Source organism: Dipodomys spectabilis, unplaced genomic scaffold, assembly GCF_019054845.1.
Source record: "Dipodomys spectabilis isolate Male_0828 unplaced genomic scaffold, ASM1905484v1 ptg000054l, whole genome shotgun sequence".
NCBI lineage: Eukaryota > Metazoa > Chordata > Mammalia > Rodentia > Heteromyidae > Dipodomys > Dipodomys spectabilis.
This window is the reverse complement of record NW_024870731.1, coordinates 9,494,881-9,518,679: the sequence shown is the minus strand read 5'-3', so window position 1 is coordinate 9,518,679 and position 23,799 is coordinate 9,494,881.

Here is a 23,799-nt window from a genome sequence, read left to right as displayed (position 1 = left end):
ACAACAACAACAACAATAACCATAACAATGAAGTAAATAAATAAGAAATGAGTGTGAGTCCATGGAATACGGATACCTAGGGAGAACACTGTTAAAATTCCACTCCTGTCAGTCTTCTTTCTGCTATGTTGAGTGCTGTAGCTTTGCATAGGTATAAGCCAAAGAACCTTCTGAATTTTTGTTGTTCAGTGGTACTGCTTTGAACCCAAAGTCTCACACTTAATAATAAGTTGGCACTCTATCATTTGAATCACACCCTCAACACAAATTTGCGTTGGCTATTTTTGAGATAGATATTATTTTCTGCATGGGCACACATCTGTATTGCTTTCTGCTATCGTTAGTATAACAGACATTAGCCACTATGCCAGAGTCCTTTCATTGAGATGGGGTTTCACAGACTTTTCTGCCCCAGCTGGCCTATAAGTGAGATCCTCTCATTCTCACCCTCCCACATGGCCTAGGTTGACAAGCACATATCACTTTGCCCAGTTAGGGGTTTGAAGGGGTCTGGCAAATGTTTCTGCCTGAACTGGCCTCAAACCAAGATCCTACAATTTCAGTCTCACAAGTAGCTATTACAGGTTCAGGTTTGAATCACCAGTGAGTGCCTAACTCAAAGAATTTTTATCTTGCATGAGATGCCATGGTCCAAAAGCAAACAGAAGCACTACAGAAAAAATAAATTTCCAAAATTATGCAAAGCAAAGGGAAAACGCATATATAACATTTCAACAAAGAACATAATGCATTAGAAGTCACCATATGCTAATAAACATTAATAGTATTATATAAGCCAATATTGTATCACATTTAGCTTATCATTTGCAGCTGCACTGTCCAATGTGATGGTCATGAATCACTGTTTAAATTTAAATTACAATTAAACATACTTTATACTGTTATGGTAAAGGTGATGTACAGAGGGTTTACACTTACATAAGTCAGGTAATAAGTACATTTCTTTTGAATAGTTTCACCTCTTCCTAAGTTTTCTCCCAGTTTTTCCTGCCCTTCCACTGCCCCCTTCACAAGCTGTATAGTTCATTTTCATCATAGTGTCTAGGGAGTATCACTACTGCATTTGTTCACCCTTTATTTGTTCACCTTTTCTGTGCTGCCCCTTACCCTCCCAAGATCAATAAACTTACACACAAGACAAAAGGTATAGAAACCAAAACAGCAACAAAGGAGACAACAGATAAACAAGAAGAAATCAAAATAACAAAAAACCCTCTTGTTTCCATTTCTTGGAGTTAATTTCAATAAGCATCATTTTATATGATGGCATGCATATAGTTATTAAGCCCTTCTGATCCTTACCTAAAAATATCCTTCTTTGGTCTCACTGTGTGAATGTTTAGAGTCCTATATAATTTATCCTGTCCAAGTGTAATTTTTTGTCTTTTACAATCCAGTGTGTTTACGTGTAGATTTATAGGCACAGTGTAGTAACAACAAATGAGGGGAAACCAAGCAACCTGTTACTTTGGGTCTGGCTTACTTCACAATATAATTTTTTTCTAACGCATTCTATTTCCTTACAAATGGTGCAATGTCATTCGTTCTGATGGAAGCAAAGGATTCCACATTTTCTTTATTCACTGAGATGTATCTTGGTTGATTCCATATCTTTGATATGGTAAACAATGCTGCAATGAACATGATTTGCTGGTATCTAAACATAATTTAAAGTTCGGTTTGTGAACTGATCTAGCCACATTTTAAGTATTCAGAAATCACATGTAGTGAATGTATTAGTAAGAATAAATCTAGAATATCATTGTTATTTCAGAAATATCTATTGAGCGCCTTTGCCCTACGTTTTAAGTCTTTTAATTTTGGACTAAAACATTAACTTTCGACACTAGGTGAAAGACTAAAAGGCATTAAAATAAGCCAATAAACTTTCAAATAATTTAAATGTGGACATCAAATTGGGTGTAACTCAAGTGGAATTTTTGTAAACACTTTAGGGCTAGAAATTACTTAAGTAGAGTCAATACACATTACTCTTAGATGTGATCCAAATGGAATCTTAAAGTCTTGGCACAGTAGGTCATGTTTATAAGTAGCTCCAGCTACTCAGGAAGTCAGACTCCCTTCTCAACAAATAAACCAGGCATAGTGGCATACACCTTTATTCCAGCTATGGTAGAAAGTGTAAATCAAAAAACTGAAAAACATAAAGACAAAAAGAACTTACCAAAGCAAAAAGAAATGGCAATTTGGCTCAAGTAGTAAAAGCAAAGAGATGAAACATTTTGAGAGATATAGAAAGCTTTTATGATTATTGTGATGCTCAGATGCAATGAGCAAGAAAGGCTATGTGGAAATACAGATTGCGAAAACAGCAGTTGCCTAGCTCATGGATTAATTCTCAACATGGGCAGACAAAACAATCACCTGAAGGTCTAGTAAGACTCAACACTCACCCCTAGAGGCTGCCAATTCACTGATGCTAGTGTCTTCTAGATGCCCCAAAGTCATCTGCTGAGAGGTGGGGCCTGATGGGAGAAACTAAAGTCACGAGGGCTCACTTTCCTGAATGGCCAATGGCTGCACTGGGCTCCCCGTTCTGCTCTTCCGACACTCAGGACTGTACCATTTAAGGATACATCCGGGGTCCAGACCCAGTACTCTATAACACCTTGATCTTGGCCTTCCCAACATCTAAGTCTATGAGAAATAAATTTCTGTTCTTTTTAACATATTCAATCTCAGATGCTCTGTGATAGCAGTGCCAACAGATGAAGACAATTGATTCACAGTCTGGTCTTTGGGATCTTTAGAGGCTCCCAACTGATCCTAACAGGCAGCAAAGTTTGAGCAACGTTGATGTGGAATCCCTGCCCCTTACCTTAAGTCTAAGGATATAAGGACCTGGAAGTCATATTTTATTCAATATCTACATGATTCTAATGATTGATTTAAAGGACATGATGATAAAGGCACAGTGGTAAATTCTGCATTTGTTATAATGGGGAGAGGGGCGGGCACAAAGCAAAACAGAACATATAACTTCTGCTTTTGCCAAAGAAAAATAAGGAAGTCGATCTAAGAATGGTACTGGCAATATGGGTTTCCTGGTGGGCAGAGTTCATATAGCCCTTTTGGCTCCTGGGCCAGAGGAGACGTCTCTGCTAAGGTTGCGGCCTGCAGTAAACAACATCTGCATGGGGTCGCAGTTCAGTGGCAGGCAGTGCCTGCTAGTGTTGCAGCTTCCCTGCTGGCTGCTGCTGTGGCTGGCTGTCCATGCATATCTTCCAAGGTCTCTATCTCCCTTGCTGGCAGAATCTAAAGGTTTTATACCCTGGGCTATGCTCTGATTGGTTGCCTCTAAAATAATTACTCAAGTTTATTGGTTGGGTTTCACAATACTCTGATTGGTTGTCAATTCCTTATCTGATTCCTTCTGCAAACCTTCTCCTCCAAGGTCATGGGAAGGTTCTCAAAGATAGAAGGGCTCAGGGAGGGGCAAAGGGACAAGGTATTTTAAGATAATACCTCTTTTGCATTTGGTTTTGGCTTGCTCTAGGCCAAGATACTGTCCAAAGGCCCTGGGTCTTAACTAATCTACCCTTTCACCAGGACTAGGTAAACCAGAAGCACCACCTAGAATTGTTATAAGGGAGACATAGGATACATCTAATTCACCATGTGAGAAACTCAGAACCTTGAACCCAGCAGTTTGTAGTTTAAGGAGTCTTGCTCCAGTTAAATTTGAGACAAACTCAAGATTCAAGACCATGGCTGGAGATACACAGTGATGCTCCCGTAAATTTAAACATTGCTTTTCTTTTAATATCATAGCAGTAAAATGTAAATAAAATAGTGTTGCTCCATTTTCCTATTTTAAAAATTACCAGTGTGAATACTTATCACTGCTCTAGTGTTATGAACACATCCACTTGAAAGTCTACTACAATATTCTATTTGCAATTTTAAGTGATGACATGGCCTGCTTTCACTTCCTCGGCTACAGTTTAACAACTTGAACATCAAAGATGGAGTCTAGTGAGTATCCTTTGCCCTGTTAGTGCATCTGCCTGCTGAAAAAAAGAATAGATTCTTTATAAGCTGAGAATTAAATATTTCTATTTGCAATTAATTTCCAGGTTGTCTTGCTGTAGTAGAGAGAAATTTGGAATGAAGGAAGTGGTCCATTATTTGATGCTTGGATTCCAGGTATCATGCAAAATAATTTTAGAGAAGTAAAATTTGTTCTTTAAATGAAAGCTTAAAATCTTTCGTCTTATTACAGTTTACCTAGCAGGGTTTCTCTCTTTCCACCAACGCAAAGCAAGTTCTCAGGGAAGACATGCGGAATCATTTTTAAATTTCATTCTGTTATATTGAGGAATGCACATTACCAGTGTTGTTGAAGACCTGCAAGTTTGCTTTAATAAATTGACAACAATGCTGGTGATATTCATACTGTAACCCTCCCCTGAGCCCATGAAGTAACATACTCCTGTGAGTGACCAACCAGGCTCATTCCTAAGAACCTAGCTACTCAGAGGCTGAGATCTAGAGACCAACATTTGAAGCCAGATCAGGCAGGAAACTCTGCGAGATATATCTCCTTAATCACCAAACAAAACAAAAAAAAGTGGTAGTGTGACTCAACTGTATTAGTGTTGGCAAAAGAGCTCAAGAACAGCCACAAGACCCTGAGTTCAAGTCTCAGGATAAGCATGCACACACACACACACACACACACACACACACACACATATAAGTGATCATGTTAAGTTCTTTAAGAAGGACATTTTCCATCCATAGATGATGCAAAACAAAGAGTTCAGTCAGACTGATGTCTGATAAATCGTAACTTCTAAAGTGAAGTGGCGTGGCATGGGTTTTTTGAGATTCCACTATGTATTGATTGCAACTATTTGTAAATTTGTAGAGAAGATACATGATATTTCTGAAAGATCCTGGAAGCCCATATGTGTGTGTATGTGTGTGTGTGTGTGTGTGTGTGTGTGTGTACATATAAAATGCTCTACTTGCTTGGATAGCCTAACCTCACAATTAAGGACTTGGAAAAGCAGCAACTCTATACACTTAATAAAAATAAATAGAGCGAGTCCTCTTGACCCTTTGGTCATTAGCACGACAAACTCTGAAGGCTTCATTTCACCTGCCACTTGTATTTACATAACCTGCTGTTCTGAGTTATTGGCATAATAAAGAATGATATTTTATTAGGACATTTTCAATCTTGAACATTAAGCCTATCAGGAAGAAGATACAACAAATTGAGTCAAACAAAGTGATGGGAATAAAAGGATAAATGAAATCAATAGGTTTATAGTTTCAAGCATACTCACAGCCAAAAGGAAAATTTTAGGGATATAGCAATAATAACATCAGTGAATGATAAAAGACATGGCTGCAAACATCATGGTGAATCTCATTAATTTGTACAATTATCAATGTTAATAATTATCAAACTATATAGTTCTGTTGAAAATTACTCACAATTTCTTATTTTACTTGTATTTTAAAATAAGCAATCAGCATGTGCCAAATATTATAAATGATATATACATCATGTAAATATATGTATGTACATTAGCCTGCTTAATCCTTAAAAGCATGCATCTTATCCAGAATTTAAAAATAGAGAAACTGAGGCTCATAACATGTAAACAACTTTCTAGTCACGCAGATAGAACGAGAAAAGGAAGGACAAGAGAGTTAAGGCATAGCTGTGGATAATCACTTGGATCAGTCATCCTAGCTACAAAGGAGGTTGAGATTGGGAAGATTCTGAGGCTGATTCCTTGTTGAATACCGTACTTCTATGAATCAATAGCTTCTCCTTAGTTTGTCTTAGTTCACATTATTACAGTTCTCCAACTCTTGAGCTAAATATGATTTGGTAAATACCGGCTTGTTTAGGGAAATACAGGTTTAAATATAATTTGACGAAAATTCCATGTGCTAACTACTCATACTAGTTTTGTTATAAAAATTGGAGAATGAAGGGTCTGGTAAGGTGGCTCAGTGGTAGAGTGCTTGCCTTGCGTGCATGAGGCCAAGGGTTCGATTCCTCAGTACCACATGCGCAGAAAAAGCCAGAAGTGGCACTATGCCTCAAGTGGTAGAGAGCTAACCTTGAACTGAAGAGCTGAGGGACAGCGCCCAGCCCCAGAGTTCAGGCCCCATGTCCAGCCAAAAAAAAAAAAAAAGTGAAGAATGAAGACAAATAATATGAGCTTTTTGACATTTATTCATCTTTCCGTGCACTCAACAAATAAAATCTGTAATAAGCAAGAAAAGAGAAATGCGTTATAAATATCATCAAGTGTTGACATTTACTTTTCAAAAGAATGTCAACAATTTTGGATATCTAGCTTCAAACAATTGAATCGACTGAGTCATATGATAAAATCCAGAAAAAAAAGACATTGAACTATCAGTATAACCCTTTATTTGTTAATGAAGTTTCTAATCCAATATCAATGAGTTATTTTACTTTTATAAGAACTCTAATATGCTTTCCTGTTAAGATTTTATACTACTGGGCTCTGGGATTTTGAAGACAGTGGACTCAATATTTATATGTGTATTTTCAAATATCTATACCCCTGTACAGACATACTATTTACATATATTTTCACATATTTGTACATGAGGTGAAATAAAAGTCAAGAAAGGAAGGAAAAGTCAGATTTTTAGAATGAACTGAGTGGAGTGCGGTGGAGAATAGCGTTAGTCTGCCTTTATTAGACTCAGGAAATCCCAGAATCAACAGAGACCAGTTGTAATTAAACTAATAGTTCAGTTTAACTAGGAGTCAGGTGTGTCTGAGGCTGTTTGGTATCTTGGCACAGCAATCTCAAATCTGTAGTGGCAGATGTAGGGCTAGGCAAACAGGAACAAGGTCTTCCAAGAGGGAACTTGGGCAAGGCAGCTGTTTGTAAGAATATCTTTTCCGGGAGGTCAAGATGATCGCCTCCAAGGCCTGTTGATTCCTTCTAATTTAATTACTCATCTTTAGCTTGAGTCACTTTGCTGAAATCCCATCCTCACAGCGAGATAAAGCTATGAAAAAAATTTCTCGCTCAAATGTACTTCTTAATTAGATGATCTAAGCATCTCACATTCCATGCTGACTCATATCAGTGGGTTATTTTGTTTTGTTTTGTTTTTGGTTGCTGCTTGTTTGTTTTCTTGCTTTCAAAATGAAAGGTTGTCCACAATGTATAATTTTCAGGCTCCTACCTAACCTGAACTTCATAAAAGGTAGGGATGCCCTGCCCTTAGTACTTGGATTTTATTAATGATGCTTTCTGCTAGAATGATTTCCATTTGTGTACTTATTTATCTCTTTGTTTACTTATGATCTGTTCTGTTTACTTATTGAATTATTTTATTTGCTTTATAACTAGTTTCCAAGGAGTAGTTACAAGGAGTTTCAATCCAACATGTCAGTTTACAAGTACTATGCATCTTGATCAGTGTCATACCTGTTATCATTCTTACCCACCTTTCCCAGTTGCACCCTAACCCTCAATTTTACTATATATATTTACATATATTACCCTACCAATCTTCTACTCGCCTCCCCCTGACCTCATTCCCTATAATACCATCTGAAATGCTAGCTTCCTTGTATTCATTTTGTTAGACTGTTACTTGTTCACATGAGTTACACCATTGGGATACTTCCGAGCAAATACTGTACTTTAGTTAACACATCTGTGTATATACACATTTGACCCTGCATATAGTTGCCTATATATTGATAAATTAGGCCTGCCTGTGAGTTAAAGGTTTTTACATTTTTAACTCTTAGGCTCTCTCAATTTTTAAAAGACTGGTTACCAATATAGAAGAGAGTTAATGTTTCTTAATATTAAGTTTGGTGCTGAGTTACTTTCACCATATTTACTTTCTTTTCTATACATTTGAAGTAAATGAAAAATACAGAGTGTACTTATAATCCTGTAAAGAAATAATTAACTCATATGACTTCATGGACTAACTATAGAGTTAGAAATTTAATTGTAACATGCTGTCTCCAAGAAATTACATGGTTTTCCTGAAGTGTAACTTGTTTTTTATCATACAGCTGCTAGAACTTCTCTTCATATCTCACTGGTCATTACTACCTGTGCCTACATACCTAAGAAATGCTACACATTTATTGATGTAGGACCAGTGACCTCCTCTCACTGTGGGGAGGAATAGGATCACCTTGATCCATTTTGAGATTGTGTCTCTGAATCCTAATTCACAGCTCATAGAATGGAAGAAAGAATGGTATCTAAAGAGTCAATGAGATTTATTTCACTTAACATCATCTTATATGGTCATATGTTCATAGTTTTTTACCTTTTCTTCTTGTCCTAGACTTATACTAGATATTGTAAATAAGGGAAACCATGGGACCTATGTTTCTTTGGGCCTGGCTTACTTCACTTAATATAATTTTTTCCAAGAACCCCAAGATAGGGACACAACTTGTTTTTACTTGCTTGCTTGTTTTTAATGTATTTAAACTGTACTGTGTGATATTTTTGTTTCTTTTGTATGTTTTTTCCTTGTTTTTTCCCCCTGTTTTCACTGTATTTGATTCCGGCACCCTGCATCTTGTATATACATTTTTCTAATTTGGGGAGGTGAAGGGAAATAACAAAATGCTGACATAAGGATATAAGTTGACCCATTGTAACAATGAGATGTACAAGAAACTATGTTGAAAACGAATTTTACAACTTGGTTGGGGGAAGGGGGGAGGGAAGGGATGGTAGGGGGAAAACAAAGGAGGAGGTAACAATGCTGGATAGGAAATGTACTCATTACCTTACTCATATAACTGTAACCTCTCTGTACACTATTTTTACAATTACAAAACATTAAAAAAGTCAATGAGAATATTCACTGCATATTCCTGGTCTACTGAAGGGACCTATATGTATGACTACGGATAGAATTTTTCAAGTATATGCATCTGGACTTCCCAGCCAGCTAAAGTTTCCCAAGCAATTCTGCTTGATCACTGATTTCATTGTCAACTGCTTCAAATAATGATTTATTGGCCATGTTCTCCCTAGACATATTTTTAACTAATTGGATGTATCTAAATTTCCACAAGAGAAAGAGTGCTAGTTTTCAAGGTCCTATAAAAAGTCACCCAAGTTCAGAACATTAAGAGATAGGAGGAAAGGCAGTTAGATAAATATAGGCTCATGAGCAGCAAGAGATGCCTGAAGAAAAAATTTTCCCTGACATATGAACACAGCAAAATCACTCTTAATTTTCCAGTTTATGATGACAGACTGCACCACTACAGTTGAAACACCTGTACTACGGCAGGAAAAAAAAAGAGCTTATTTTGAAAGCAACCTGCTTCTTTGGTTACCCCCAAAACAATAGCTAAGAACAGGAGGCTGTGCTATTAGTGATCAACCTTATTGGTCATTGGCTTGGCTGGATGAACTAATGTATTTTATTTTGACCTTGAACTGATTGGGTTTAAACTTTCCCTTGCCTGCTCCATGCCGGATATTTTAAGCATTGCAAGGTATCTGGAGGTACCTTAATCAAAGCTTTGACATAAATCAGCCATAAAAATAAGCCCTGGAAGATAAGTCTGTGACTAAAAGAAATCAGGACAAGAACAGACAGCAAATCTAAGTGGCTGCCCTTTTTCGTTTGATTTAATGAGAATCTGCATAAAGACTCTGGATGGGGTTTGCTGCTGACAGACGTTTGAGTTCCTCTCACCTGGCTGTCCCTGGAATTGCAGGAGTATTGCCTTGGGTACCTCAGGCTGAAATTAATGTGTTTTTTTTAAACTTGAATTTATATATATATATATATATATATATATATATATTTATATATGTATGTTTATATATGTAGTCTTGGCTTTGAAAACCATTAATGAGATTTTATTGAATCTGATGATGGAAATGTTAAACTCAATACAGTCAGGAAGCTTTGTTTGTTCTCAGTTCCCAGGAGCATTGCCATATTGGTGATGTAGATGACTCCCTTTAAAATTGATACCGATGTGGTAACATCTGTCTTTACCCAACTTATGAAAAAGGTCAGGAGATTTTAACTGGAAAAAAAATCAACTTAGAAAAAGTAGGTTATATTTTTGTACTTCTAGATATTTCACTTGTTTAGCAAAAGAATATGCTAATCTGTAAATGTATAGGTTATGTGAAGGTTGACTAACTATAGCTTGGAGACCCAAAGCCTTTAACCACATGTCTTTGCCAATAAAAGTTCAATTGGAATACAATACCACATATGGTTGTTTTTGGGACATGATGGCAGAATGGAGCATTTATGACAAAGATTATATCACGCAGAACGTAAAGCATTAGTATCTGACACTTCCAGAAAAATTGTATCAAGCCTTCAGTACAAATCTCTTTCACAAGAATGTATTCCTGGTGGTGTTTACATACTATTTCAACATTCATTTAGTCTCCTAATTTTTAACTCAAAAAAAGAGTCATCTAATTTAGTTGAAAGTTTCTGCCTTGCAAAATGTGTATTCCCGGCTGCACCATTGCTTTCCTCTTTTTTTTTTTTTAAGTTTTGGTACTTTTCAAGTCAAACTCTGTCTGAAATTATTTCCCCATTTCAGCAGGATGCAGAGCGTGACATCCTTGGTGTCCCAGGGAAGTGCCACATAAATAATGCATGAATCTTCAGGAAAGATCTGAGCCTTTGAATACACAATTACACTTTGGGTTGAAAATGGAAAGTGCCACGTTTGGAAGCAACTTGAAGTTTCCCAAAATATTTGTTTGCAGTTCTAATTTCAATAATTAACATACAGATTAAAACATTTTCTTTCTTATCGTTTCATTCCAGCAGGGAGGTCAGCACCTCACAGCTATGGCAGAAAAGAAAGAAAAAAAAAAAGAAAGAAAAAAATAAAGACTGTCTTCTTTTCCTTCCCAAGTCAAAGCCAGCAATACTGTAGTTCCTTTCTTCAAGACAGACCATTGGTGGGAAGCCAGATCTGCAGGCTGTTGGAATTGATGGCCTGTACCTTGACATGTCAGAGGCTGCTTGCTCTCTTTTTTTTTTCTGAAGGCTGAGTTCTGTGGCCTCTAAAGAGAGCTAAGGAAGAGAAGCATAAGGTTTTTTTCATTTACCTGATCATGAAAACACAGCTTCTGTGCTCACCAGTCTTTTCCTATTTCTTTCTTTCCAAACCCAACTACTTTAAGAGGGAGGATAACTCCGCACACGTAATGGCAAACTCCAAATTCTGGACCTTCCATAGGCTGTGTTTTTCTCCAGTTTTTGGTGCCAGTCCTGAGTCTTGACCTTAGGGCCTAGGCTCTGTTCCTGAGATTCTTTTGCTCAAGGCTAGATCTCTACTACTTGAGCCATGGCTCCACATCTGGCTTTTTTTTTGGTAGTTTAATGGAGATAAGAGTTTCACCATCTTTCTGCTTGGGCTAGCTTTGAACTGAGGCTTTTTACCCTAGTTTTCCAGAGAGAAAGTGAGCTATAGAAATCCCTGGCACCTAAGACTTAATAATTTATTTGGGGGGGCTTCATCTGTTACCCGTCTTTCCTTTCTGCTCACAGAAATAACACATTTTAGTTCCCAGCAGCAATGCTACTGAAAAGAATCCCTTCCTGTAACTTTAGATATAAAAGTGGCTTTAAATTTGCCTCTTCCCCCTGCCACTACTCTTTGTAAGGCACTGTTGCCTATGGTGTCTGTCCTTTTGGCTTTGTATCAAATCACTTCCTAGATCACTTGAACATGGAGTATACAAGCAAGGAAAACAAACCACAGGACTTTTAGAGAGAAGCCTCCTCCTCTTGTTCATTGTCATTGTAGGAGAGTAGCACAACTAGGAATGCCACCTAGATAAATGGAGAATTACATAGAAAATTCGGGGACATGTATATCCCACCATGCATGTTACCTTTGTTTGTGCTGTTACATCAAAAGTGCCATCAGCCAGGTAGCTTATAAACAACATACCTGCATTTCTCATTGTTCTGAAGGCTCCAGAGGTTCAATATAAGATAGCCACTGAAGACCCATTCTTCATACTCATGCCCCTGGCTGCCATCTCCGGGGATAAAAGGACATTTGTTTGTTTTTTAAATAAGGACACTGGTCTGATTTCATGAGGACTCAACTTACCAACCTAATCATCTCCTAAAGAGCCTGTTTAACCAATTCTATTGCACTGGGGATGAAGATACAATCTATAAATTCTGAGGGGATACAAGTATTCAGGTCGTAGTAGGTGTGAGCATTTTAACTTGACCAAAGTGTCAACAGTAGATACAACCCTTCCTTTGCAGTCAATGTTAGACATTTTGAAGCTACTTTCTTACCCGAACTCCTCTAGGAATTTCTTCGCATAAGTTAGCTTTCTATTGCTGGACGTTTATAATGAATATCTTTAAGGAGGAAAGGCTGATTTTGAATCAAGGTCAATTGACTCTGCTGCTTAGGGCCTGGGTTGAGTCGAATTGAGTGGTAGAGACAAGATGGTAACCAGGGAGGAGTCTGGGGTGAGCAAGATATGGGAGGGACTTGGAAGAAAGGTGCCAGAGTTCCAGTGACATTACTTCCTCCCATTGGCTCCGCCTCTTCCGTTTCAACACCTATCCATAGTACCACAGGCTGGAGCCAAACTTTTAGCACAGGAAGTTTTGAGAGACATTGAAGATGCAAATCTTCACGTCTCGTCTGTGTTTGATTTAGGTTTTTATGCCCCTTGACTTTTATTAGAGTTCCTGAGATAAACAGCCATTTGGATTCTATTTCTAGCTTTCCACTGAAGTAGTATTTTAGGAAGACTGCCTTGTGTTTGTTCCATGGCTGTTTATTAAATTCCTATGCTCTGCACTGGTTGCTCTCCAGCACCATCTTGCCCAGCTCTGTGCCTTGGCAAGTTGATCTTTGACATGGATTTCTGTGTTCTACCATCCTCTATCTTCCATTGGGTCTGGCCAGTGGACATTGTGAAAAGGAGGTCAGAGCAGTAGGTAGGAGAGGCCTGGATTTCAAGGATACTACTATTGTGCTTTTGGCAGTGGCTGGGCCCTGATCTTTCTCTCCCTCCAGGCAGCCTCCTCCAAGGTGTCAGCCAGCCCTGAACTCCGTCCCTTCCTCTGAGGACCTCATTCATTTCTTTATTTTTTTTTCACTAGGTGTTCCCTAGAGGGAAAAAAAAATTCCTCTAGAAACTGATCAACACAATTTATATTCTAGGCATGGTTCTCGGTATGGGAATAAACTGTAAACAAACTTTCATAAGATGTGTAAACGCGATTGGAAAACAAAACAAGAAACACAGGGAGCTGACTGAAGTTAAATAAGAAGGTGGTGCCATGAAATGGGATGCTTAATTCATGCTACGCAGATAGCATTGGAATGGCCTCAAATTGGAATGGCCTCTCCTGAGTGTATTCTCTCTCTCTCTCTCTCTCTCTCTCTCTCTCTCTCTCTCTCTCTCTCTCTCTCTCTCTCTCTCTCCCTCTCCCTCTCCCTCTCTCTCTCCCTCCTTCTCTCTCTCCCTCCGTCTTTCTCCCTAGGAAATTTTTAAATAGTTCTTGGATTACTTTGTAAGTTTCTTTAGTCATGTTTTAAGGACATTATCTTGCATTTGTCCAATAGTTCCATTTTGAGCATCTGTGAGCTTATTTTCATCTGTTTCTCAGATGTCTAGGGCAAGAGGAAAACCAGAACAACTAGTTAGAATGCCCTTCAGCAATCCAGGCAGAACAAGAGAGTGGCTTGAATTGGGTGGCAGTGTTGGAAGTCAGGTGAGTGATCAGATTTTGAATCTCTTGTGAATGTAAAGTCAATAAAAATCCTGAAGATCTGTAAGTAGAGAAAAATGGGTGGAGAGTATCAAATTCCAATATTTCTGGACTGAGTAGAAGAAAAAAATCAAGCTATAATCACAGCAATTTTATTATCACTATCATTACTAATCATTATCAACACCATCATCATCATCATCATCATTATTCTAGATGTTTGTTCTGAAGGCATCTCCATTTAAATATGGACAATAATTCAGAAGTAACACATATAATGAGCAATTTCTGATCTCTCCAAAAGTCGTTTCAGCCACGGGGAAGTGCAATGGCTGGGACAGTGCTCCATGTCTGTCAGACCTAGTGACACTCAGAAGCAAAATAGGAAGGTCACAGGCATAAAGTAAGAACTTAGTGTGAAAATAACCAAAGCTAAGGCTAACGGTGAGGCATAAGTGGTAGAGCATTTGCCTTGAAAGAATGAAGACCTGCCAAATACATATTATAGAACTGGCTTGAAAACATCTGGCAGAATGCTTAAAACTCCTTGTTTCTGCTTAGCTTTCTTCATGGTCTTCAGGTACAGGAGAAGCTACATATACCAAACAGTCTTTGTTGTTTTGACCTTGGCACATGGAGAGGGAGATGGTCAAGTAAACCTCTTAAAAATAAAAAATGATCATTGTGAGTTTCAGCCAATAGTGCTTCCCTGTCATAGAGTAAGCAGTTAACGGTTGCTGAATGAACTTCCAAATCAGACTTGGAAAGAAATTTCAGTTTGGGGTTATTTTATTTTCCTAAGTTAAGCATATCACTGTTTTTCACTTCCATGTTAATTAATTCAGTCAGTTATTAGTTCATCTAATTAATAGGTCAGTTAGTTAATCAGTCAACAAATATTTCTTCACATCTGATTATGTGCTAGAAATCATGCTATGTCCTGGGAATAGAAATGGAGAATCTTCAATCATGAGTAAATATTTTCTTGATAAATAATCATACAACAATATATTTCATCAAAAAGGATGCTAGTATAGGTAGAGCCAAAGCTTAGAAAGGCAAGAATATGTTTGCAAATGTAAGGCTCAGCACACAAAAAATACAAAAACAGAAATTCTGCTTTGTGGGAACTTACTAAGAATGTTAAATATAGACCTCCACTATGACCTAGCTGTACTACTCCTAGGCATCTACCCTGCGTAACAGGAACCAGCATACAAGGACACATGTACCTCCATGTTCATTGCAGCACTGTTCACAATAGCCAAGATATGGAAACAACCCAGATGCCCTACTACAGATGAATGGATTCAAAAATTGTGGTACCTGTATACAATGGAAGATTATGCAGCCATTAGAAAGAACAAAATAATGGCATTCGCAGGGAAATGGATGGAACTAGAGCAAATCATTTTGGGCAAGGTGAGCCAAGAGCAGAGAGACAAACAGCACATGGTCTCCCTGATATGTGGATGTTAAATCCAAAATAGGAGGAGATATGACAAAGTAAACAGGACTCAAGAAACAAAGGACCTCCACTCAATTTGTCGTATCATTTCTAAATGACTCCATGCTCTTGACCACACATATGGAATATATATATAAATATAAATGTGTATATTTATATATATATATGCACATCTGTGGGAAGCTAGTAGGAGGGCACAGAATCAGAGGGAAACAGAGGAAAATATACAACAGAGGGGCCCATCAGCTATACTGGACATTGATGGAAATGAACTAAGCAACTCAAGGGCAGCGATGGGAGGGAGAGAATGAGAGGGAGAGAGGGAACAGCTTACATTAAGCAAAAGGAAAGAAATGTACATATCACTCTATGTGGAAGAGATAGTTGTCTTGTCAAAGCTCATAGAATTCGCAAACATGATAGACCATGATAATGACAATTTGCCTTGTGGAGGTTAAAGTGTGCTTGTGACTTTAAGTAAGTATTACTATTCCACAATACTGGGAAATTTGTGCAATTTATGTAATCACATAATCTCAATAAAAATTATTTAAAAATATAAAGAAGAATTTCAACCTGGCTGCAGAAGAGCATTAACACAAACACAAGGCCTTTTTAAGCACAGGGAAGTCCTGTACAATTGCTCAGGAGCCGGTCCTGCACAGGAGAATTATCTGATTATTTCTACTACCTTAGGATATTTTTGGAAAGGCTTTGAGAATTCCATCTTGGCACAAAAAGCAGAATGAACACTTGGCAATTTATTTCCAGTGGTAAAAAGGCAAATATGGTAGCTGCAAAATGATGAATTAATTGATAAATGATAAATTCATGATAACTAATGAATGAAAATCAATCATATAATATTTAGAAATTAATTTCTGTTACTTTGCTTCTATGCAAAGTAACAGAGATAAATAGCACTATAATGTCTCCAGTTTACATTATTAAACTTTAAATTACCCCAAAATGTTTAAATCCTAAGTGCCCACCTGCATGACTATTTTTTAATGAATTAATTAGTCATTATTTTTTGCAGTACTAGGGCTGTCCAATTAGGACCTCATTTGGCAGATGCAGTAGTGCTCGTCCAGGCTCCCAGTCCTGTTTTTCACTGATTACTTTTAGAAAAGGATCTCACTTCCTTATGTGACACCTATCTGAGCCTCCACCTACTTATTTTGGGCTTGGTCATCTTCCCTGGGATAATATGTCTCCATGTCCAGCACTCCTGTGGAAACACACTCTCACACTGTTCTGTCAGGTGTTTGCTTGGAACCTCTATCTTCCCAATCCCAGCCTTGCGTGTAGTTTGGGATCACAAGCCTTTGCCACTCCACAGAGCTATGGATTGAGAAGGGGGAATGTCTTATGAACGTGTCTGTCCGGGCTGTCCTTAGTCATTTCCCCCATTCCCAGCCAGCCAATTAGGTGAGTTTACATTGTGAGCCACTGGCATCTGACTAGTTCATCATCAGTGACTCTCCCACTGTGCTCCATCGCTGCTGGTAACCCAATTCCTCAGACAATCATTCCAATTTCAGTTATTATGCTTGTTCTGTTACTTCCCTTGAACTTCATGTAAATGGAATGATATGTGTAGCAGTTATTGTTCTTTGGTTTTGCATGTTAAGTGAGAACCTGCACATTTATCTTATCATTTGATACTTAGAGTGATCTCATAAGGAGATTATTTTGGGGCTCTCCTTTTAACAGATGGGGAAATGAGCACTCACGGTGATGGAAGGACATTTGTCCCATGGTAAACAAATGAAATGTGCTAAAATTCTTTTCTTCCAATGCTGACTTAAAATTACCTTTATAGTTTTTCCTAGTCCCTTTTTAAAAAATTTACCCCTCTGAGATTTTTATTTGATTTTACTTTTTTTCTTTGCTTTTTTTCTTTTTTTTCTCTCAACTGCCTAATTGGATATTTATAATGCAGCAAAATAACTCTAGAATTCATAAGAACAGGACTACAACCATCACAAATTTTAACTCAAACCTACTTGAACACTATGAATATTTCACCACTAATGATGAAGACTTCTGTCACCATCACACTACAATATAAGAAGGGGAAAAAAAACAAATCGTTTAAATAGGGATACAGGTGGACCCATTGCAACAATGAGATGTACAAGTTGTTATATCCAAAACGAACTTTACAGCTTTGGTGGGGGAGGGAGGAGGGTTGGGTGGGGAGAGAGGGAGGGGGGGAGGATGGGAAGGGATGGGAAGGGGAAACAATGCTTGATAAGAAATGTACTCATTATCTTGTAACCCCTCTGTACAGTATTTTCACAATAAAAAAATGAAGGCGGATTCCCTTACTGAATTTGACATTTTATTTTTTAATATACATTTTATTGTAAAGATACTGTACAAAGGGGTTATACTTACATGAGTAAGGTAATGAGTGAAATTTGGCATGTTAGAGAATATTAATTTAGAGAGAAAATGATTTAACTTTTTATTAAATCATCAATAAGAAAACACTTTTTAGAAATAAGACTTTTCCTACTCTGAGGCAGAAACTCATTTAGTAGCACAAGCTGGCATGGAACTTGAACTTCCTACCTCAATCCTCTAGTGTAGAGATAACAGGTATGTGCTATCAAGTCTGGTCAAAACAACAACAAAAAATTTCCAGACCTTTTCATAAAAATAACTAAAGGAGCCAGGTGCCAGGGGCTCACACCTGTAATCCTAGCTAGAAGAAGAAATTAAAACTGAATTAAATTGTTCCACAATATTCCTGGACTTGAGTATTTAACATAATTTCTTCATAGTCCCATTGTATTTCATGATGACTTAAGGTGTTATGGGAAGCACATTTTGTTTTGAATACAAGTTTTTTCATGTCCCACTATTTTCAATAACCTAGCTATTGTTCTATACCACTTTCATTGACATTCAGCTATTTTATAGTGACCTTTGTTGAAGCACTTCTTCCATTCATAAATTATTTTCTTATCCCCTATTCTCTTCTCAGTCAATTCTTAGTAATTACAGAATCATCTTGTCCTAAATAGTAGTGTAGAAATAGTAGAACTAACTGCTCTTCTCAGGACAGTAATTACTGCCTAATCTTGTCCTATTCTGAAAAGCAACATTGCTTCAGAATCCTTCTGAGTAAAGAATCCCCTACCAATTACCCATTTAGTATCATATTCATTTCGTTTCTGACTTTGATGCTTTGAAAGTAGAAGCAATGTGAAATCAATAAAGCCACGGGTCTAGAGGTGACAATTTTCAAACGAATGCTGTCTCTGGAAGTCACTTAGGGGATCTCTTTTATGACTAAGACTTAGGATCGGTGTTGAAATATCCCGAGGGAAAGCACTGTGCGATTAATTGAACTTGTTGAAATTTCTGCCTTCTCTAAATTGTCTTTCAGTCAGAGATTCCTTAGAGATGTTACAGCTACATGTGAGACATCCCAAATGTATCCTGTAGTTTTAGGAAATAATAAACTCATATTGGAAAGGGGGCAATTTTACTTATTCAACAAGATCAAAATGGCTTCTAAAACTGATGTTTAAGGCTGGCTGGCAGTGGCTTACGCCTGTAATCCTAGCTACTCAAGAGGCTCTGAGATCTGAGGATCCCAGTTCAAGGCCAGCTGGGGCAGGAAAGTCAGGGAGACTCTTATCTCCAATTAACCACCAGAAGACCAGAAGTGGCACTATGGCACAAGTGGTAGAACACTTACCTGGAGCTGAAAAGCTCAGGGACAGCTGCCAGGCCCAGAGTTCAAGCACACCACCACCAACAAAAAACAAAACACAACAAAAACCCTGAGGTTTAGAACCATTACTTTGGCATTCATTTATTCACACATCCATACATTCAGAAAATATGTTTAAGCAACGAATAAGCTAGTTCTAGCCATTTTAGGAGAGGGGGAAAACTACAGGATGAGTGTCTTGAGTGTCACTGTCAGGCAGTGACAGATGATAGAGAGGTAATAAAAGGAGACGCCACAGCAATATTTATTGTGAACAACGAAGAAACCTTAGCCAAGGTGAGAAATTAATAAAGAATGTTAATTTCTGGACTCTCATGGTGGAGGAGAGTAGAACAAGGCAAGAGAAGAAAGACTGTCTGGTCTCATAAAATTGAGTGTGCAGTAAATTCTAATTAGCCCTTGGGAGGGAAAAGTAAAAACAAATCTTATTTTGTAGTGACAAAAAACATCACGGTTCAGCTGGGCACTGGTGGTTCACCCCTATCTTCTCAGGAGACTGAGAGGAGGATTGAGGTTTGAGCCCAGCTCAAGCAGAAAAGCCTAAAATACTCTAGGTCCAAAATAACCAGCTGAGAGTTCCTAGACTATCATACGGCACGTGAGACCTTTCTTTATAAAATCATCTATGAATCTACCATGCCTGAAGCAGAGGAGGCTGCAGGGCTCACTGGGTTCTTGGTCTTGGGATTACTGCCTTATGCTTCTTTCCATGCAATGTTAGACTATAACAGATTATAGTTATCCAATTTCCTAGTTATCTCTAATAACTTGCAACTTGGAATAAATCAGTCTATATTATCTACATGCTTGATACAGTGAGTACCAAATTTTTCTATTTAGCCTACATTCAAGGTTTTATAAAGGGTATATTGATCATACAAACGTCAGTGTTTCTGTAGATATATAAATTAATTTAGTCATGTTTATTGTCCTCTGAGCTTCTTACTTCCTGCAAATTTGCCCGGACACAAAACAATCTCTGTATTCAGATCTTACTCTGTTTTTCTCTCTGAAGTCTATGAGACAAAACAAATGAAATATGTCTTTTTCATTCTGGCTTACTTCACTTAACACTTCAGACAACTTCTTTTTAGCTGATGGAATTGGTAAAAAGTTACAAATTGCCATTGTTTGCAGTTGTTTAATCTTACAATAAAAGATTTCATCCTCCACTTAAATAATGTTCAAGGGAAATATAAAACAAGGGCCCAGTCTCACTACTGAGTAGATGGAGATCCATTTTTTCCAGCATCAGTGATCAGAAGGACTGTCCTTCCCCTACTGTGTTTATTCTGGACATCCGTGTTCAAATCAGTTAATTATGAGTCGATTTAGAGAGATCCCAAAAGAGCTGACTATTTTGTCCCATTTGTGTTCCATTCTGCTTCTATGCTCAAACCCTTCTGTTTCAATTACTGAAAGTATATAATAGCATTTTGAAATCATAAAACATGAGTCCATGAACACTGCTCTTTCTTAATATTAATTTAGCCAGTATTTTTAATAATAATATCCATTGGTATTTAGATATGGATTACTTAAATCTGTATATTGCTTTGGGTAATCTAAACATTTCAACAATAAGTCTTTCAAAACCCCAGCCAAGGATGTGTTCTCATTATTTTATGTCTTCTTCCATCTCTTCTAACAATATTTTAAGATTTTCTATGAGTATGTTTGTAACCTCCACCCTTCAGATTGTTCACCTAAGTGTGTTTTATTTTCATATTGTTAAAAATGGCATTACCTTTTCTGAATATCTTTTTATAGCTTGTTAGTAATATGTAGAAATCAAACTGACTTTTGTATGTTCATTTTGTAGTCCACAATATACTAAAGTCATTTATTAATGTATTTGTGTGTGTGTGTTTGTGTTTGGGGGGGGGGGTTCCTGTATATAATCAGATGCAATTTAACTCTTGACCTTCTTGTTTGGGTAGCATTTGATTCTTTTTCAAAGTTTAATGAATATGAAAAGTAAATCTAGAACTATATTGAATAAGTGGTGACAATATTGGTCATTTTTGCCTTATTATTGATACTTATTGAAAAGGTTTCAATATTCAACATAAATATCATGCTAGCTCTTGGTCTTTCATGTATGACCTTTATTATGTTGAAACAATTTCTTTCTCTTCCAAGCATTTTAGAATTTTTTTAGGTGAAAGTGTGTTGAGTTTTATATCTGTTTCTGAATCCTAATGAAATAATCACATGATTTTTATTCTTAGTTCTATTAACATGGAGTATTCATTAATTTTGTATGACACCATCCTTGTAACCCAGGGATATGTCCTCTTGGGTTGTATTTCAGTGTAGTTTTGAATTTTGCTTGGGACCCTTTTGTTGAGGAGTTTTGTGATGATCAGGGTAACTGGCCTTTAGTTTTCCTTTCTTCTGGCAGTTTTGTCTGACTTTTGAATCAATTTAATAATGCCCTCATAAAATCAATTTGGAAGTTTCAAATTTCCTGGGATACATTGAGAAGGATTTTATGTTAGTTCTATTTTTGTATATTTGGTGAAATTAGCTAGTGAGATCATCTGGGCTTTTCTTCATTGGAAAATGTTTGATTCCTCTCACTAGACTAATCACTAGATGGCTAGATTAATTTCACTCTCACTAAATTACTCTCGTTCCTTACTAAACACAAGTCTTCCAGATATTCTGTCTTCTTGGAAATTATCCATTTTTCCAGGTATTCCATTGGTTGAGTAAATGCTCTCAGTAGTCTCATGATCTTTATATTTCTGTTGCATAATGGTGAAGCCTCCTCTTTTTTTCTTAATTTTATTCATTTGCATTGTCACGCCCTTTTTCTTCATTGGCTAGTTAATTTTTTCAGAAGAACAGCTCTTGTTTTTATTGATTGGTTTCTATTTACTTTATTTATTCTATTTCAAGTACTTCTGCTCTCATATTTATGATTTCCTGCTATATACTTCAAAAAGCCAATTTGTGGGTATCAACCCAAAATAACTGCAGTCAGCATCTTAAAGAGATATTAACACTATCTTCTTCATGAGAGCACTATTCTTTAGCTAAAATAGGAGTAACCTAAATGCTTACCAATGGATGAACTGATAGAAAAATTTTATATATATATATATACAATAAAATTATTCATCCTTTAAAAAGCAGAAATATCAGCAGTGTGCTACAGTATGTATAAACTTTGAGAGGTCAAGCTAAATTATATATATATATATACATATATATATATATATAATACAAGGTATTAAAAATAGTCAAGGTTGCAGATACAGAAAGTAGGATGGTGTTTACTAGTAGCTTAGAAAAGGAAAAATGGAAAATTGTTCCTCAATAAAGTTTCAGTTGTGAAAGACTGAAAAGTTCTAGAGAAATCTGCCGTGCAAAATTCTACCTATACTCTACATATATGATGCTGTACTAGGTATTGAAAAACTTGTTAAGTATCTTCTCTCCTGTTAAGCCTTCTACCACAATGCAAAAACATGATGATGATGGTGATAATGATGATAATGATGATGATGATGATGATGATGATGATGATGATGATGATGATGATGATGATGATCAATAATAATAGTAAAGAACAAGAGGGAATTTTCTGGAGTAATATAATGTCTGAAAGCCTGAGTGTTGTACTTGTGTAACTCTATGCCTTCAGTAATACCCATAATAACTTCTTATTAAGTAAAGGAAGGCAGTCCCTCAAAGTCAAACGTCACATTACTTTTTCTCATTTGTGGAGTCTAAGGGAAAACAAAACACAACAACAAGGTCATGAAAGTGAAATCGTGACCACAAGAGAAGCAAATGGAAAAGAGAATGGAGGAAGGAACAAAGGAAAGAATAGAATGTATGATCAAAGTACATTTAATACAAGTATGAGCGAGTCATGGTGAAAACCTTTATTATGTACAATTTAATTTACCCCAGTAAAAAGGTAATGATATTATGGACTTAAATAATGTGTTTATTATTTTTACATAGTACATCAATGAAAATGACAAACATATGCAAATGAGGGAGGTAGCTATAAAACATTATTTATAATAATGTTTAATTTCATCTTTCTAATAATCCTAAATACGTTGAGTTTAACAGATTCTTGATTGGCATGAAACAGCTGTCATTTTTCCTATTAAAATCATTCACTTAACGGATACAACCTCACCAACTTATTTATTTGTTTACTTTATTTTGATTTTTATCTGGGCTTCAGCACTGGTCATTTGTGTTCTACCACTTGAGCAACAGCTCCACTTCCAGCTTTTTGGTGGTTAATTGTAGATTCAAGTCTCATAGACTTTCCTGCCCAGAAAGGACATCTGAAAAACCTCAAACACATTTGTCGTCACAGTGTTTGATGAGAAAGCTGGAAAGACTTGATTATTAGAGATGAGATTTTTGTGGTTAATGAGAGCTTCTAAGACTCAGCATCTTTGACTTTTAAAAGAGAGAGCGTGAATGAAATTTTAACATCGATGTCAGGTTAAAAAAGCACACCTGATTGTAGAAAAGTAGTTACAGAGCCACACCATAAAGCTAGTAGAATAAAAAATAAGTGAATCTTACTGATAAGATTAACTGTCCATCAGCCTTATGTAATGCATAAAGTATAAAGTAGGTCAGAGCTGAAGCTCTACTACAATTGTAAAGATAGAAGAGTTGCAAATGACACAAATAATTTTTCCCGGCCGAGCGGTGGTGGCTGACGCCTGTAATCCCAGCTACTCAGGAGGCTGAGATCTGAGGATCGCGGTTCAAAGCCAGCCCGGGCAGGAGAGACTGTGAGACTCCTATCTCCAAT